Source organism: Tauraco erythrolophus, chromosome 20 (assembly GCF_009769465.1).
Source record: "Tauraco erythrolophus isolate bTauEry1 chromosome 20, bTauEry1.pri, whole genome shotgun sequence".
NCBI lineage: Eukaryota > Metazoa > Chordata > Aves > Musophagiformes > Musophagidae > Tauraco > Tauraco erythrolophus.
In genome coordinates this window covers 5599249-5617606 of record NC_141484.1, presented here as the reverse complement: position 1 = coordinate 5617606, position 18358 = coordinate 5599249, and positions in this window count along the sequence as shown.

Genomic DNA, 18358 nt, shown 5'->3' with positions numbered 1-18358 from the left:
GTATTGTCGGGTTTATCTGCGTGTTGGCAGTAGGTTTATTCTTTTATTATCAGTAAGCCTGAGAAGTACCACAGGTGTCAGCTCGGGCTGCAGGATTTGCCAGGGTGTACAGAGCCAGGAGTTAGAGGATGAGGAGCAAAGCTGGCAGGAGTTAATGTGCAACTGAGCAGCCAGAGCAGAAATGAGCTTGGAAAAACTGTGCGTGTTGTCTCTCTGGCTGCTGGGTGCCTGCAAGCCTCTGACCAATTCTTTCCTCCTTTCATTTGAGGAAACCTCGGGAAACCTTTTGTTCTGTTTCATCAAACCAGAGTTGCACAAACATTACTTCTAACTTCTCTGCCTGGGAGTTTTTATTTTTGTGCCAAAGGCGCCTAGAAGAGCCTTAACAAACATTAGTATCTCGTTGTGCTGCATAACGCAGTGAACAATAATGCCTTCGTCTGGTCTCGTACAATGTAAATAGGAAAGAATCTCTTCTGCCCCTTTGCTGAAACAAGGAATGGGCACAGGGAGAGTGAGATCAGCCCCAGGCTATGAAAAAGCCAAGAGCCCAGTACAGATAAATCTCAGACCAGTGCCTTGGCAGGGGATCTCACAGCTAACTAAGGATAAAAAGGCTATAAATACTTAATCATTGAATGGTGGAGTTTCCTGGACCTGCCTGAAACCAAGATATGCAAAGAACACATGCGTGTATCAGGATTTTCTTTTAATTAGTTTTACTCCAGAAATTTGGACTAGCTTTTGGACAGAGGCTTTCATTTCTTTTTGAACTGAACTCATGCAATTGCCAGGAAAGGCAGTTCAGCTTCATTTTCCTTGAAGTCAACAGAACTACTAACTTCAAAAGCAGAAGCAGGCCCCAAATTAACAGAAGTCATGCAGCTCATTTGCTACATCCCTGAGCGAAATTACCATTGTTAATGCACTTCCATTGAGGGCTTGGACCACCATTATTGCTTAGTTTCCAGGGTTCAGTCCGGTTAGGAGGATAACTTAACACCAATTATTTGATAGCAAGTGAAATGAAAGTCTAATTTTCAAAAATCATGACTAATTTCTGACATAGTTTTCAACTCTTCCCTTATTAGAAATACTGTCTTTCATGTAGTTTCCTTTATAATGATTTAATCTGCACAGAAATTTAATGTATTCTCTTTGATACCCTCCCTGCAAGTCTCGGTCAGAACGCTGTCACAAGCAACTTTAGACTTCAATCTTTAAAAATCCTTCAATTCTTTAATCATGTCAAGGTGTTAAAGATATGTTTGATACAGATAACGCATCACCGAATTTTGAGCTTTATGGGGTGCATTTTATTTACTGTTTTCAAATGGAAGTCTATTCCTGTTCTTGCAATTCTAGGGCCAGATTACAAGTATTGTCAAACCTGGAGGCACTAAGGATTGAAGGAGTTACGAAGTCTTTTTGGTTTGTTAAGAGAAATAAAGTGAATAGAAAATTAGACTGAAATCAGAGGGGACACCCCCATCCTGCGGGATGGTAGGCAAAACCCTACATTTTTTAGTGTGTCCAGATACTATTCAGGTGAGCAGCATGGTTCAGTCTTGTGATAGATGCAAAAATATCCAAGTATGGAGAACGATGGGGAAGGTGCGGATTCCCACTGGCCTTCCTTAATGTGGCATCCTTCAGAGCCACCCTGACCTTCTGCTGTTCTTCACAGGTAATTGAATCATTAATATTTTGCTGATATATAGTATAATATATATTAATATATAATAATAATATAACCAGGCTGTGTTACGCCTGGGCCTCACAAAGGAGCTTCTTCAAAACCCTGTATTGTTAATGGATTAAGTGAACAAATTCAGCATAATATCTATAATTCTCTTAGTGATATCAAGTGCAGAATTACTGGTTAATCTACTCCTCGCTTTGCAAGCCTTTTTAATGGTATTGATCGCCTTTTTTACCCTGGAAAACCACGCAACTATTGGATGAAAAGCAGATTGATTTGTGTTCTAGTTGGTCAAAACATTGATTACATAGTTCACTGGACATATTTCCCTCTTCTTCTAAATAGATACTGAATCAGCACCAGATTTTCTCATTTTGATACAAGGTAATTACAGTGATACTCCAAAGTTGTTCCTTTTCTTATAATTTAGGTTCTATTCTTCTATTTCCCTGGTTTCCCTTATCCGATTTTCCTCCTTCAGTCTTCAGGCTCAGCTATGGGTAAACCTTTTCATTATGTTGGGCATGATTCTCCTCCTTTCTGTTCCCAGGAGTTTGGGATGAGATTCATTTATCCTAACATTTGCACATAAAAATGAGATGTCTGCATTTTAGAGAGCCAGACTAGACCAGACTCTTTTTATAGTCAGTGGAGAGAAATAGATATGTAAAATTTTGCACAGTCCCACTGTGTCCAGGAGTATACTTCAGACTGTAATGTAGATATTCCGGAAGATTTAATTGCCAATCCTGGAATTTGGCCAGGCTGAGGAATTGATGGCCGTACTTACATTAAATGTGCTGTGGAGCATTAAAGATAACATGTGATTATGGCTTTCCCTCTTCACTCAACTGTTCCTTTTGTAGGAGCCTGACTTCCCCAGGAAGATATGGCAGGGCACGCTTTGTTTCAGAAGCAAGAATATTGCCTCTTGTAAGACTGACATCAAACGCTTCTCAGAGGCAGGAGCTCAAACTGGAACATGTTTTCCAGTAGCATGGAACAACTAAGCGGTAGATTAAATTAATTCTCTGTTTTAGCAGATACACCAGAATCAGCTTTTCCAGTCTATTTTATGCTTCACTGTTGTATATTCTGCTGGAGCAGTTCTTATCAAGACTGTGTGCAATTCTGTTAAGTGGCACAGTTGTTATCCTGGACCCTTTTCATGAGCACTAAATTAGGCTAAATTTAAAACAGATTTGAGTACTTGGAGGACAAATCAACATTTGATCAGTTCTACCCCATTCACCAGAATTCTGTCCAAGATATTACAATGTCACTTCATACGTGGTTCTTTTGACAGCCTTTAAGAGGACTGTGCACAACTGCTTTGAAGAAAACAGATTATGACCTTAGATAATAAGCTCACTTTGTATTTTTAGCAAGAACCTTTCTGAAAAAGAAATGTTGAGTAGAGTAAGAAGTTGTTACTGTGTTCACCCTGGTATTTTCAGATGCATTTGCAGAATTACAGTGATATTGAGCACAAGTGGGCAGATGGACTATTATTCCTGTGATTCATTGACTTTTAATTCTCTCTGAATGCATTCTGGTTTGCAGTACCTGGCTTCCACCTGACATCTCTGTGAGTCAGAAAAGAAGGAGGAAGTCCTGTTTGCCAATAGATGCAATTATAAATAACTATTTTTAAAAGAAATTAAAATAAGTCAAGTTCTGTGTTGTTAGTCAGCTCAAAAAAATTAAGGAGGAAAACATTATTATTTTGACAGGTACGTGCACAGGAAGGTTTATGTATTTTAGGTATTATTGCTGACCTTGGATATGAACTGTGTATTTCTTGACAAAGATTATGTGTGCGTGTTTCATGTACATTTTTTTTTGTTGTTTTCAATTCAATAGCTAGATAGTTTAAAAAATGAAAGATTTAGTTTTTAATGTTAGAAGAGTAAGATATTGTGTCATGACAGTGTGTACTGGACATCAATACACATAGAAAATCAACTCATCTAAGACTATTTTGTCATTTCCATTTGTATGCTTAGAAAGTTTTGAAAACGCACTCTTTAAACTTGCGGGTGGAGAAAAAAAATAAAAATCTTTTCTTCCTTTCTCCTAACTTCCAAAGATGAGATTTGGAATTGATCTTTCAAAAAATCATGGGATCAGGAGTTTGTTTCAGGTTTGCCTGTGTTAAAAAGTCTTAACATACTATTTTTTGTTACTGTTCCTAAATAATATATTCTTGTTTCTTTACTGCATTTAAAATGAGTTTTTATTCTCTATTTTAAACGTAGACTTGAGCCTTGGTGCAATTGTAAATTTTTCTGGTTTAGTGTTTGCATTTGGCTTGGTAAGGACACATTTCTGTGGCCTTTTCTGCCAATCTGGCAGAAAGGAGTTGACACCATTTCGAATAAATGCAAAGGCCAAAGTTTCTTCAGGGAACATTGCCTCTATTTTTTCTTGTTGTTCTAAGTTGTCCAAAAGAAGCATGTTTTGGCATCTCTTACAGGAAACTTATGTACATCTTAAAGCACATAAGTCCTGAGACCGGATCTAGTGCCAATCTGGCTCCACTGGAATCATCAGAGAAGGTCCCATCTCCCAGTCTTTAAACTGTATAGATTTTAACAGGTTTGCAGATCATTATTCTGATAACCCTTCCCAAAGGAGACCTCTTTAAAACGGCCTTACATTGCTCTACATTCCTTGTGGCAGTCTTGGGTATGAACCTTCTTGCTTCATTTTCCCTGTCAAGAAAAATGAGTAAAACAAGGCTGATGGAAAAGCATCCAAGAAAGACTTCTGGTAGAAAATCTCAGTGGAGACACTGGAAACCCAAATCCAGATTTGGCAGCTGTTCCTGGTTTGCATGTCCAGATACAGGATGAATAATTCCTCCATGACAAGGAGATAGCATCTGATCATTCCATGTATATGAAGCCTTAGAAATTATTCTGTCATTCAAATTTTCACAAAGGAAATATAATTTGTGGTTATTCGTGCACTGCATAGGCAGATGGAAGCACAGCAGGTAGATAAATACTGACATTCTCTTCTATGAATACCTTCAAAAGAAAGGTCAAAGGTAAGACAGTGAGTAAAGCGAATGCAGATTAGGCAGAACATCCGTTGAAGGGGGATAGTAGGGAAAATATTCATTGCTTTTCAAATAGAAGTTCTGCTTAAAAAATGTTGATGGGCATCTGCTTAATTATAAATTCTTTGCCATCCTTAACATTAGTCTTTCCATAAAATAAAAAAGAGAAAAGAAAAAGTGCAATTAACCCCAAGAGATAATTCACTCCTGTTTCCATAATGTAATACCAGAACTTGCTTGGACTAGAAATACGAGAGTGGCTTAGCAAGTATCTAGAGTACAAGAGGGAGATGAAGGGCACTTTGGGCAACGTCACCACCTTCCTCACTGTCCCATTTAGCAAAATGGTACTATGGAACAAAATCCTGACTCTGGGTAGATCTGGCTGTTGCCAGTTGCCCTGGTATGATGCTCCCAGCAGGGCATTGCCCTTCTGCAACAGCAGGACAGACCTGACTGTATTTGTTCCACACCGTAAAGAAAATCAATGATATGAAATGTGCACAGCATTCATCCCTCCTGCAACTGCCCCGATCTCAGTGAGCTTCAGAGGAGGAGTGAATATAGGCTATTTTCCATAATTTTATATGACAAAAAAATCCCACTAACCAGACTGAGTGTGTGCATGAAATGCAATATATCACTGCCTCCTCTTGAGCTCTTCATTGATATTGTAGTTCACAGGATTTATTAAATATGGTCAAAATAATAATTTCACTTTCCTCACTTTGATGTTCCATTTTTCACCAGTCTCAGCTATTGATTTAGCACATTCCCCATTCTTTATTTTTATTGGACCAATTGTTTGTAATGGCTAAGTAAACAGATGTCAACACAATTTAAAGATAGTGAGAAGAGGCATGAATGGCACTTGAAAATCAATAGGAGAGTGGTAGAAAATAGCCATTTGTGCCATGGAGATTCTTCCCACAAATCATTCCTCTGTTCAGATCAATTTGCTCCCATTGGGAGACAGTCTTGTTAGAACTAACGCTACCTTGGTCAAAAATGATCCATGTTGGTTGGGCATTCAAATTAAAATTCTGTAAAACTGGAAAGTATGCAAATTCCTTTAAAAATGCAGCTCTTAAAACTATTTCCTGCTCTGGGCAAGTTCTGGTACTTGTCTCTTAATGAACTGAAAAGACAGAAAAGTGTGACCAGACAAGCTTGCACGTAGACTGATATACATATTTACCCCTGGGAGTTATTTGCATATAATATTACGTACATATTTTGTATGTGTTGAACACCATTTAAAATCTTGAGAGAGGCTTTTAAGGCATAATACCCCCATCTCACTTTTGTTGCTGCATACCCAAACTCCTAGGAGAACAACGCTTGCTTTAGATGGCTGTCTTTGCACGCTGCTAACTCAGGCGTTATTTACACTCTGGTAATCAGCTTCAGGTATGATCTGAGCTCTGCAATCCTTTTCCTCCTGACCTTTTGGCCAGGAAAATCCCATTTGATATCAATAAGAAAATGACTGCTAGTATTATAATGACAAACGCTAATAAGGTGCCTGTCAACCTGGAGCAACCTTTACATCATTCCATACACGACTGCAGCTGTCTGACGAAGTTAAGCAGCAGTAAAGAGACTGTTGGATATAAATAGGCAGGTGACTTATTCTGCAATACTCATGTGCTGTGTTTTTCTCCCTGCTCCTTTGGCTAAGCACCTAATGACCTCCGAATATGGAGAATTAAACAGGATTTTCCATGCACTTGTGCACATCCACACACATGCACACAGACAAACCCATCATTTTTAGTTTGAGACTGAACTATGACCATCGCTTTCAGTGACCTGTTGATTGGGTCCTTCATGATGTTGTTGATGGACAGTTCTCCTATTTTCTTTATATTTGTAACCTACTAGCTAAGACTTTTCCATGCACTTAGCATTTGTACCTGTACCTTTGAGGGGCTGGGGGAGGATATATTTGGATTTCACTGTATCCTGCAACTGGCCATTTCCACTTGGGATCTAAAAGCACCTTGTCCGATAGCCAGGGATGATATATGCAGTTGGGAAGGTTGTCCCATGGTGTAGGTTGCTCTCTGGGAGGAGGGAGGCATTCTTCATGAAGGGATGCAAAATAAAAGTATTGATTGCACAGTATCAGTTAACGTCATGCCACTTTTAAAAACAGCTAATTTTTCCAGAGGTTTAAGTTGCTCTACCTTCCCTGCTTCATATTTTCAGATGCATTCCCATTTTTTTCCTCAAAGATACAATATCTAAGGATTTTCCAAATTAAACAGCTCTCCTTTCTAAATTACTCTCTCATGTCAAGGGCCTGATATCACTGGGGAAAAAGATTTGCTCTTACACACTTCACATACCTGAAGGGTTCCTTGCTCAAAGACTTTCCATCAATTGCTTTCCCTTCTAAAGGACTTGGTTTTGCTGGAGGTGATGTTCAGCTTCAAAATCTCTGGGTTCCTCTCCCTGGCAGGGGCCCTGCGTTCAAAGGACCGTGCTTGCTGCTGCCAAAGGAGTTTAATGCCATGAGTGGGAGAAGTGCTAAAACCTGTGCTGGTTTTGGCTGGGATAGAGTAAATTTTTTCCATGGTAGCTAATATGGGGCCGTGTTTTGGATTTGTGCTGGAAACAGTGTTGATAAAACAGGGATGTTCTTGTCGCTAAGCAGTGCTTATGCAGAGTCAAGGTCTTTTCTGCTCCTCACACCACCCCACCAGTGAGTAGGCTGGGGGTGCAGGAGGAGCTGGGAGAGGACACAGCTGGGACAGCTGACCCCAGCTGACCAAAGGGATATTCCATACCACATGACATCATGCTCAGCGTATAAAGCTGGGGAAAGAAAAAGGAATGGGAGGGCGTTCAGAGCGATGGCGCTTGTCTTCCCATGTAATGGTTATGTGTGATGGAGCCCTGCTTTCCTGGAGATGACTGAACACCTGCCTGCTGATGGGAAGTGGTGAATGAATTCCTTGTTTTGCTTTGTTTGCACGTGCAGCTTTTGCTTTACCTATTAAACTGTCTTTATCTCAACCCACAAATTTTCTCACTTTTACCCTTCCAGTTCTCTCCCCCATCCCACTGGGGAGGTGTGGGGTGGTGAGCGAGCGGCTGTGTGGGGCTTAGTTGCCAGCTGAGGATAAATCATGACAACATAGCTTTAAAATTTGATGCTGGTCTCAGGGATTTTATTTCTTATTTTAATCAAAGCTTCTCTCAGACAAGCATGCCTTAAGAAAATCTGTTTCTAGACTGTGCTGAAGAAGGGGCACAGCATGGTATTTTTTTCTTTTCTTTTGCTTTAAATATCTGATTCAAAACCTGTGAGACGTCTCTATTTGCTGTATCATGTATACAAATATTTAATACTAACCATATGTTTCTGTGCTTTCTTGAAGCCTAAAATAATTTCTTAAATCATCCTTCCTTTTCACTTTCTATGTTAAAGTGCCTTTTTGGCAGCCTAAATTGCTCAGTGTTTAAGTGACATTTGTTTCATGAGAGAGACTTTATATCCATGTATATTTGCTATTTATGCTTCTGAGTTTATTACAAAATAGTGTAGAGTGCAGATTTGTAGAGTCTAGGACTTTCTATATAGTCCAGAAATTATCTGATACAGCCAAGCATGCTGGGACAACTAGATATGTCTCATTAACTTCAACTCAGGAGTATGAAAGGATGAGCATTAAAAAATAAGGGAAGTTAAAGAAGGATACTTGATTCTGAAGGAAAAAATGGTAGAGGAACATCCTGCTCGATGAAAAGGCAGGTTCATTTTATAGTTGTTATAAAAGTTGCAAGAACCCCTCAGGGTGAAGGCGAGACAATAACCCATCGTGTAATGAGTGGGGTCAGGGCCTCACCTTTTCGCAGTTACCTGCAAGGAGCAAAGCCTTCTTGCATTGAATAACAAGCATAAATTTTGCCAGTCTTGAGCGGGGCTGGCAAGTTGCCAGGAGCTGCAGGGCTGAACCTGTTTTACATAAACACTTGGCATTCGGAGATGAATGTGCACATGGAAAGGTGAACAGCCTTGTTTTGATGCAATTTTAAAGTTGTGTTTCTAGCTGCTGAGGGAAGACTGTAAGAGACGAAAGGAAGAAAAAAAGAATCCAAGCAAATAAAAGCTAGAAGGAGAGTATAAAACAAACATGAATAGAAGATGGGTGGAAAACTCTCGAAAATCTATAACTTCATTCTTCTAAGCATAATAAACCTCTGATCCTGAAATACGGTAGCAACCATCCAGCTCTGAGGAAGGACTCTGTAGCAGGCTCTGGATTTGGCCCATGATCCATAACTTACATTCGGAACCATTTCACTACCTTTACTTTTTCAAACCACTCTTCAATTGAGTAGAAAGTCATCTTATTTTCTGAGATCAATGTGACACAGCAGCAGCTTGAAATGAGTTGCACACTTGCGTGTGGAAAGAAGATTCTTGTCTGAAGATACCAAATTTAGTTGCAACCTTGTCGGCATTATCAGCTCGTGGGAGAACCCAAATGCTAAACTTGCACGAGTGTTGGAGCACCTTGCAGTCTTTTCCCTCAGGTGATGACATTAGGATGCATAATGCAAACCATAACGATACAAATATTTCATTCTATAGCTAGGTTCTAAACAGCATAGAAATGTTGGCATAATTAATTTTCAGCCACTATCTTTTTTCTTCCTCTTTCTAATTAATAGAATACAGATGAGATGCTACTGCATAATTGATAAAAACTATTTTTTTAATTGTGTATATATGATCATTCTTACATGGTTACATCAAATGAATTAAGTGTCGTTGCCTTCCTTAACACAGCTGAAGGGCTAGAAAGGATATAGCAGTAATTTTATGCTGCCAATTGAGTCATGTTAATGCTAGTTGCTCTTCATCTAAAGACATCAAAGACCTTGCAAAGCTGCATGGATTATTCTGCTTCCATATATGAGGAACTGGAGGCTCGTAAAGATTAGAACTCACATTTTTTAATCAGGAGATCTTTCAATCATGAGATCAAAATAAGTGAGTGACGTTAAAATCGTCAGTCTAGAAGATTTGCACGTATAGGCATCAAGCATAGAGCTCTAAACCATGCCTTATCGCATATAAATTAAACATGCCTTATTCATTGGTCATGTAGGATGTCCAGGCAGATAATATAACTGATAGACATGATCTTTTCAAAGACACAGGTAACAACTTTGCTCTTCGGGAATGCTACTTGCCCAGCTGGGCCTCCCAGCTCTCCAGAGCTGGGAGAGTGACAAACACCTTAATCTGAATTGGAAAAGAAATATTAACTATAAAAGGTAGGTATTGATCAAAATTGACTAAAGAAAAAATATTTGGAGAATTCAGAAACATCAGAATTGGTCTTTCCAAGTGAAGGATTTCAGAATCCGCACCAGCTTTTTTTGATGTGACTTGGAACATAAAAATAATCATTTCTAATTCATCCACCAAGTTGAAAAATCAATTATTGCACTCCGCAGCTCTAGTGAACTGTTTGTTCCTTAATGTAATGACAATTGTCTTCCAAGCAAATTAAGTCCAGCACTACAGAAAATAAAATATTCATTAGAAAAGTTATTAGAAAAATAGATCAAATTATATTGAGGCAGTTTATTTTCCATGTTCTTACAAGGTGCTTGTAATACTGTGTCGCCTGATTTTAGGTAACATCAAGACAGTCTCTTGCTGTTCTAGGACAGAATGTTTCCCATCCAGCTCCTGGAAAATCCCATACTGAAGGCAAAAGCATACAAAATGGAATTTATCCTGAATGACCTTTGCTTCTATTCAGTGCAAGACTTTACGTGGAACAGGATGTATCAACTGTGTCTTGGGAAAGAGGGGCTGTAGTGTCATGACAGATGTAAAAAGAGGACTGAAAGTTGGATTTTAGTCCTACAGTATATTCTGACCGAAAAGTGACACCAAAATTCTCTGCCTCCTGAAGAAACTATGGAGCTGCACATTGTTCTGAAGGATGAAGGAACTGCTTAATACAGAAGGAGATGTAATCGCATTTCTTGCCCTTTCTTCTGCACAAGCTTGTGGCTGGTCTGGATGGTTTTTTCCCCAATTGGGAAAAAAATCCTCAACAATTGAAACAACAAGCAGTGTCTTCCACCCTGCCATTACTGGCAGCTGGCACAAAGTTAGGCTCTTAAACTTTAATTCACACATCCTGGAGATGTCAGTGAAAGTCAGGCCCCTGACATACATTTCGCCATTTAGATCCATTTGGGGAAATCTTGGACGAGAATATGGACCTGCTAAACTTCTGGGATGTTTTCCCCTCTCTTTCTGAAGATGTGTTTGACTTTAAACCTACATGGAAATCAAACCATATTCATCAACGGAAAGTCAAAGTCACAGTGAATCTCAACTATAACGTCTTCTACTCCAAAGTCAACTTCCTATTCAGAGCACGGCTGCCCTGACACTCCTAGACAATTTTCACTCATCCAAATAATCCTTTAGATTAATGTTAAAGCAGCAGTATGGAGTAGCTTCTTGGAAGCAAAACTGGGTTCATTTGACAGAATTTAAAAAATAGTTATAATTATTCTCTGTGATCTCTCTGAAGTGCAGGGAGAAAGGAGGGGGGCAGAAAAAGCAATTACCTTATGTGTATGTATGTGTGTGTTCATATATTATGACTTTTCCTTCTTTCTTTACATCTGGGAATCTATAATGCAGCTGACAGTGATTTAGGGTTTTTTAAGTGTTGGAACTAATCTCTGCTTTCCTGGGAATTTTAAGATATACATTGCCCTTGTGTTCACTGACCTAGCTAGCTAGCTAAGGATAAAGAAAAAATATTTTCTTTATTATTTGGAGTAATAACGGGCAGCATCTGAATAACTGTTAATTACTGCAGACAAGCTTAGCTCATGTGATGAATGTAAACGTTGTCTTTGAATATGAACCTGCATTTATCACAAAGCAGAGAGTAATATGGACCTGACCTGAGAATAAATATTTTTGGATTAATTAGCGACCTACTTGCAGATACACAGAGCAATGAGCCAAGTTGTATTTTTTTGTAAGAAGTGTTTTAAGCGTGTACCAGTTCAGCAGCAGATCTCAGTGCATTCTGCAGGATTGCTTTGGAGTAGAAGGTGGTCCTAATTTGGGCTTTAGATAAACAAAACAGGTGGAGGAAATTCTTCCTAGAGATGAGACAGCCCTCGATGTTAACGAACTAGGCAGTATCATTATGTGTTTTTGCAAGCTGGGACGCATCAACAACTCCTCTCTGTGCAGTGTGCTTTTAATAAGAGGGTTATCCACTTCTGTCACCAACGGCAATAACCATCTTCTCTTATTAGCTCCTTTTAAATGTACTGAAGAGACATAGAAAGGGCTGTAGCTCAACACTCCAGTTCAAGGAAGCATCCCTGTTACGAAGGGTTCTTGAATGCATGCTAAAGTTTAAACACGTATTTAAATGCTTTTCAGGGTGGTTTATATTACACAGTAACTGTTTTCCTGCCTCAGGGCTTTAATTAGGAAAAGATAGTGAGCATCTGTGCTTGCTGGCTGGTGTAGGAGACTGAAGAGAGAGTAGGAAAGCATCATACAACAACCAGAGATACAGTTTGGCGGTTTGGTGTCTGTTCATTTTAAAGAGTCGGAGATTTCATCCTCCAAAGATGTGTGTGCCTCTCTGTTGTCTTCTTTTTCTTATTATGAAAAAATATACTGAAATTTTGTAAGATATACTTGATCAAAAATCTTCAAGACTGATTTAAACCAGTATCTATAGAAAGGAGAGTGCTGCTAAGGGCCAATAGCTTTAATTATGCCAAAAACTTTAATTGTGAGACTCAGCAAAGCCTGATTTGTGGGTCTGTAGGATGATCAGGCCAAACGGCTCAGTTCACACAAGACAGAGGCAAGTCTGGTGTGTATGAAAGCAAAACTGTTGCTTCCTACTTTATTAGTAGGCAAACCCATAAATGCTACGAGGGCAAGGCAGAGGTTCAAGCACTACAGTCGTGGAGTTGTTACTTGTGCTAAATCTCTGCAGCCTTTTTGGGCACCCACAGCTGGCCTCAGTTTGATCCGTAAAACATTCTGTTTTCTAAGGTGTCGCACTGTGGAAGATACTGTGCAGTATTGCTGAAATTGTAAAAATGGGAGAGTGATAAGCACCCCACATTTTTCTGCCATAACTCCCTTGCACTGACAAAGGACCCGCTTGTTGCCTGATGAAGTATTGCACATGTTTTGCTTTAATTTTTGTTCTCACATTGGAGAACAGGTAACAGAGACATCTGCCAGCATGTGATTCTCTTTTTAGTCTGGGATTGCATCCATAGAAAGTAAAATACTTTGTGCATTTCTACTTGAACTTGTACGGCATCTTTCTTCATGTAATTGATAGACATGGATATTACCAAGATTGAACAGCAATGGTAATAATATCGGCAAAATTCTAATAGATCTTTCCACAGCTCTTAGCCACTTAACAAGAATAAGCTGTTAGTGGAGGTGAAAAGAGGTGCAACGCATACTTTATATCAAAGGAGCTTTATCGTCTCCAGAATTTCAAAAGAAGCCATTTCTCTACTTACATAGTGTATGGAGAGTTTTATCTCTCCCTAAAAAAAATAAAAATCAAAGGGCCAGTGATCTCTCCAAAAGAAATGGTACAATATTTTCTTATTAACAACAAAAGCTAGTTTGTGCCTCTGTTCATCAATGGAGTACAATGACGAGTCATTCTTCTTTCTTACCTCTAGTCAATAAGGGGAAAAAAAGTTCAATAAGAGCAGCATTATAAAAGTCAGCAAACTCCAAATGTTGATTATTCTACCCTCCGGTGTTGAATTGCTTCTTGTCATTGCTGAGGATTTAAACAATGTTATTTATGCTCATGAAGTTCTCATCAACATCTTCACCATCAGTACCTGCAGCTTCAGGAGCAAGACAAGGAGAAGAGGTGGAGGCAATTCCCCTCTCTTCTTCTTTCCCTTTGGTTCTTGAGCTGCCCAGCCAGCCACGATGGCCATGGCAGGGACCTGGGGACAATGCAGGTAGAAGAGGGGACACAGAACACAAAGCCATTGCAAAATGGATTTCATTAATTGCTCATGAAAAACTTTTTTACAGTTCTGGCAGCCACTTTTTAAGATACTGTTTGCTGTTACTTTCGTTTATGCATCTGCTTACAATTTTCAACTGACCAGATTATATACAAACTTACAGTTTTCTCTCTCTTCCTGTCTAATATGAAGCATTTGGCCTTTTGTTCTGGACTGTTTCTTGCCTTCTTTGCTTTCTTCCATTAATCTATTTCAGTACTGGTTTTTCCTTCCTTAAGTGCAACATTTTCACTTTCTTGAGCGATGGACTAAACCTTTGGTTTTAACGAATTGTTTTTTATAACATTGTGACTTTTTGGTAGTTTTTAGGGAACTCTCAGATAAAAAAAAAGAATTTCAGGGAGATCAAGAGCAAGTTTCTGCCATCTCTAGGTTAAGTGAGACAAGGGATGAGGGAAATAATTGAAAGAGCTGTTGCAGTAACAACTGCAACCTGCAGCCTAATTGTCTCTTTAGAGACAAAATTGATCCTAAAGGATTATTATTGTACTGACTCAGTAAATATTACTGCAGATCTGGGTTTTAATTTAGTTGATTCTCTTGTCTCCTCAAGCAAATGTTCAGCTTCTTTTTCAGCTATGTTTTTATTACTTAATTGTCTATTCTCATTAGTACCAATGCCCTTTTGTCTCTGGAAAGCTTCTTTAAGGTTGTTTGGTTTCAGCAGGATGGTAAAAGCTTCCTGAGAATAAACTTGAGCATGAAGCTTCATGTTTATGGATCAGTTGGCTTCGCCTCCATTTCCAGCCCGTTTCTGCAGTAGGAGGGCTTTTCTAAGCAGGCTTTGACTAGGCTGAAGCACACAGCGTGTTGGTAGCCCTCACTCCTTGGGGCCTCAAGGGAGCGTAAGAAGCAGAGCGTGAGCGAAGCCTGGGGAAATCAGGTAAACTGCAGATGCCCAAAGTATAGAATTGCAAAGGAGCTTAAAAATTCCTTCCCTACTCCTTCGTTATTGCTCGCCCCAAAGGCCAGTAACAAAAGAAATCGGAATCAAGATTAACAACTCTAAAGGACACACCTAGTGCATATGCCAGCTGATGAAATGAAATAGAAGTTGCTTTTAAGGTGACTTGCAAAGCAACTGCTCAAAGCCCAAGTAAGACAGTTTTTTGTTCATGGACCAAGCTATCCACTGGGCAGGTAGGACATAGCTGCACCCCAGAAATTTGAGATTAGTTAATCTGTTTGGTAGCTTCTCTTGCAACCCTTGGATTATTGACCAATGCTTTTGTCTTTTCCTTGCACTTGTCAGTGTTGACTATAAACTGAATGCATTTAAATAGTTTTGTGGTTTACTTGTGTTTTAATACTTTTGATCTCTTCTGAAAGGCTTGGTGTGATCTAAGTCTGTCAGTGCTGGCTGTAGTAGACCTGCCAGATTTTTCTCTCATTTCCTGAGCAGTTGTGTTGTATCTTTTTCAGCCTGCCACCCTTCTTTTGAAATTTGTTGGTCAGAAAAGTGCAGGCTCAGAACAGAAATAACTTCCACTTTGACATATTTAAGGACTAGTTTAATCCATCAGGATATCATATACATACCACCCCAGAAAAGATATCAAATGAACAAACTGAAATAAGTCCAAACTTAAGTATGATCTGTAATTAACATTCTATATTCATTGTTCAATAAAGTAAATAAAGAATACCTTACACAGAAAAAACACACTGGCACAGAACAATAGAATTAATGGCAAATAGCACTGAATTCATTGGAGTCTTCCTTCCTCTCTAAGATTAGAATTTCTATATTCGAGTCATTCCTTTTACCCTTCCTAAGGAGCTGCTTGACTGACTGCACAGAAATGTATATTCTAAATAGTTAAAAGCTGTTGTCATTGCATGTATCTGCAGTACATTAACAATGAATATCCAGGGCCATACTAGGCAGGATGGGGGGGCTTCCCTGTTTCAAGAGCTCCTCCAAGGCTGATAACAAGAGAGGATAATTTAGGCTGAAGTCTGCTGGCTGCTGCTATAGCCCAGCCCTGCGTGTCACGCACTGCCCTACGTGACGGGTGGAACATTAACGGCTCAAAACTATACATCACCGCGGGTGTTGCATCAATGAGGGGTAAGGCACAAGATCACCTAGGGGGAAAAAAGAGGTCTGGAAACAAACAAGCAAAGACTCAAAGGTTTAGAAGCCCCTGGAGTAAATGAATCACCTGTTCTGAAGTGTGATTAGCAATCAAAAGACGACAACCCGAGCAGCAGAATTGTCGTCCCTAACCAAATGGACTGTCGCATCGTTTAACTTGCTTCTTGCTGGCAGCAGGCACTCTGTCAGACACTGCAGCCTGAAGAAACAAGAAAAGGGAGAGAAACAGCAGACATTTGACAACTGAAAGGATGCTTGCTGTATTGCCATTGTCCCTGAGTTTTGAAAGGCCAACATCAAAATATTATGACTCCCAAAATGTCATAATTACAGTATCTCAGCTCACGCTTGTCTTCACTCTGTCTCAGGCCTTATGTTTAATCTCTTTAATGTACTATAATTACGTCTTCAGCGTGGATCAATTATCTCAGAATAAGGAAACAAATTACCATCATTATCTCCAATTATTCTTTACATTTTCTTTTATCCTTTTTTGTTTTCTGGGTTTCTTTACTAGTGACAAAAATGTAGTTCACATTTGTGCTCCTTTGTTGTTCTTTGCCTGAATATATCTTTGGCAGTAAATCATCTGTCAAGCAAGGAATTGTCCTTCCCTTTGCTGTTATTCCCTAGTTCTCCTTCTAGTTGGCAACTCGTTATTTTCTGCATATTCAAATAGGTTTATTAGAAGTACAGCTCTCAAATAAGACCAAAGATTGGGAGCAGATAGACACTTTTAAATTTCTCAGGTTCCTTACTAAAGTACTTCAAATTAACATACACAATATCCTCAAGAATAACATTGGTATCTGCAGGAGTCGAGTTTATTGTGACAGTAATTCACAGGTCAAAGCTCACTTCATCTGCACTGATGTGACAGCTAATGGTTCCTATTACGTGAGTGATCCATGAATTATAGAGTAACTTGTTAGCATTCCACTACAACTATAAATAAACCTAATGAAATTAGCACTTTGAAAAAATGCATTGAGCTACAGTTATGGTTAGGCTACAATCCACTAAAGCAGAGAAACTCAATTTTTGAATTTCAGCTACCTCTTGTGATTTGATCATTGGAGAAAAGTCACTATAACGCCATGTACAGTGTTTCCATATTCTGCACTCCCAAAAGGAAAATCAGTTCTTAAAACTCAGTCTTGGTAGCCCTTTTTACCTAAATTATTAACTTTGGTCTCTAGGACAATTTATCTGAATGAGATAAACTACATTATATATGTTGCTTGAAATGCTGTGAGAAAATTATTTCTTGTGTGATACTGGTATATTATCTGCTTGGGTCTCAGCTGGAATCTGTGAATGAAGCCCAGGTATCTAAGCCTTGCAAAATTCTATATTTTTTTAAGGTGATGATTTTACTGCAGGGATCATGTCTTATTTCTTCTGAATTGGCCAAGCTTACTTCCAAAATGCTGCACTGAAAATCAAGTTTCATACAATAGGAATTTCTATTAAGAAAGGCTTATAGTGGTAACTCTCTTGTAAAACAAATCATATCTTCCTGCACTCCTCTCTCCATTTTATGAGGTACCTTTCCCCTTCTTATTGCTTTTTCTTCCATTTCTCACTGTCTCTGCTGCACACCAAGGCAATAAACTACTGAGGTGCATAAGAAAAAGGCAAGTACTTACTTAGTTCAGAATTGCATCCAAACCTGGCTGCTGCTTGAAAATAGTAATTTCTATCAACTGTATTTCAAATTAAAATACTAAAGTGCTGGAGAAATGGGGTGTGGAAATACTTAATTTGATAGCAAATTGCATTTATGGGTTGAGAAAATGATGTCTTTTAAAAATTAGTCCCAATGTTCAATGCATACCTGTTTTAATTACCCAGGTGTGAAAAATAAAAAAAAAAAATTATGCTTTGTTGAGAACATTTCAAGGACTGCTGATGCCGACAAATGGTACGGCAGCAGCGGTAGGCTTTTCTTAACCATCTAAACAGATTTACTCAAAACTCCTGCAAATCCAGAATCCAATACAAAGATTAAAGTTACGCTTTCGTGTGCAGCACCTTATTAGCTGGTGTCACAAAGCACATTTTTAAAACTGAGGCAAATTGTAAGACATGGGGAAATTATTAACAGTGGTTTTGTTCTTCATGTTTCTGTGCTGCTCTGTGCTCCTCTGGGTGACTCGCAGGAGATCTGCAAAATGACAACAACGTTAACGACGAGCACGCGGCCTGGGTATAGACTGGGATGCAGGCGTCAAAAGCTGTAGCGGTGTGTCAGCTCTTTACTTCTGAAAATTATCCTCTGACCTTTATTGGTCCAAGCTGCAGCAGAAGCCATCAGGTCTCAGCAGAACCTGGGCCACTTTGCAACGGGAGAGCTACGCAAGAGAAAGAGTTTGTTTTTTTTTTTTTCTCTTTT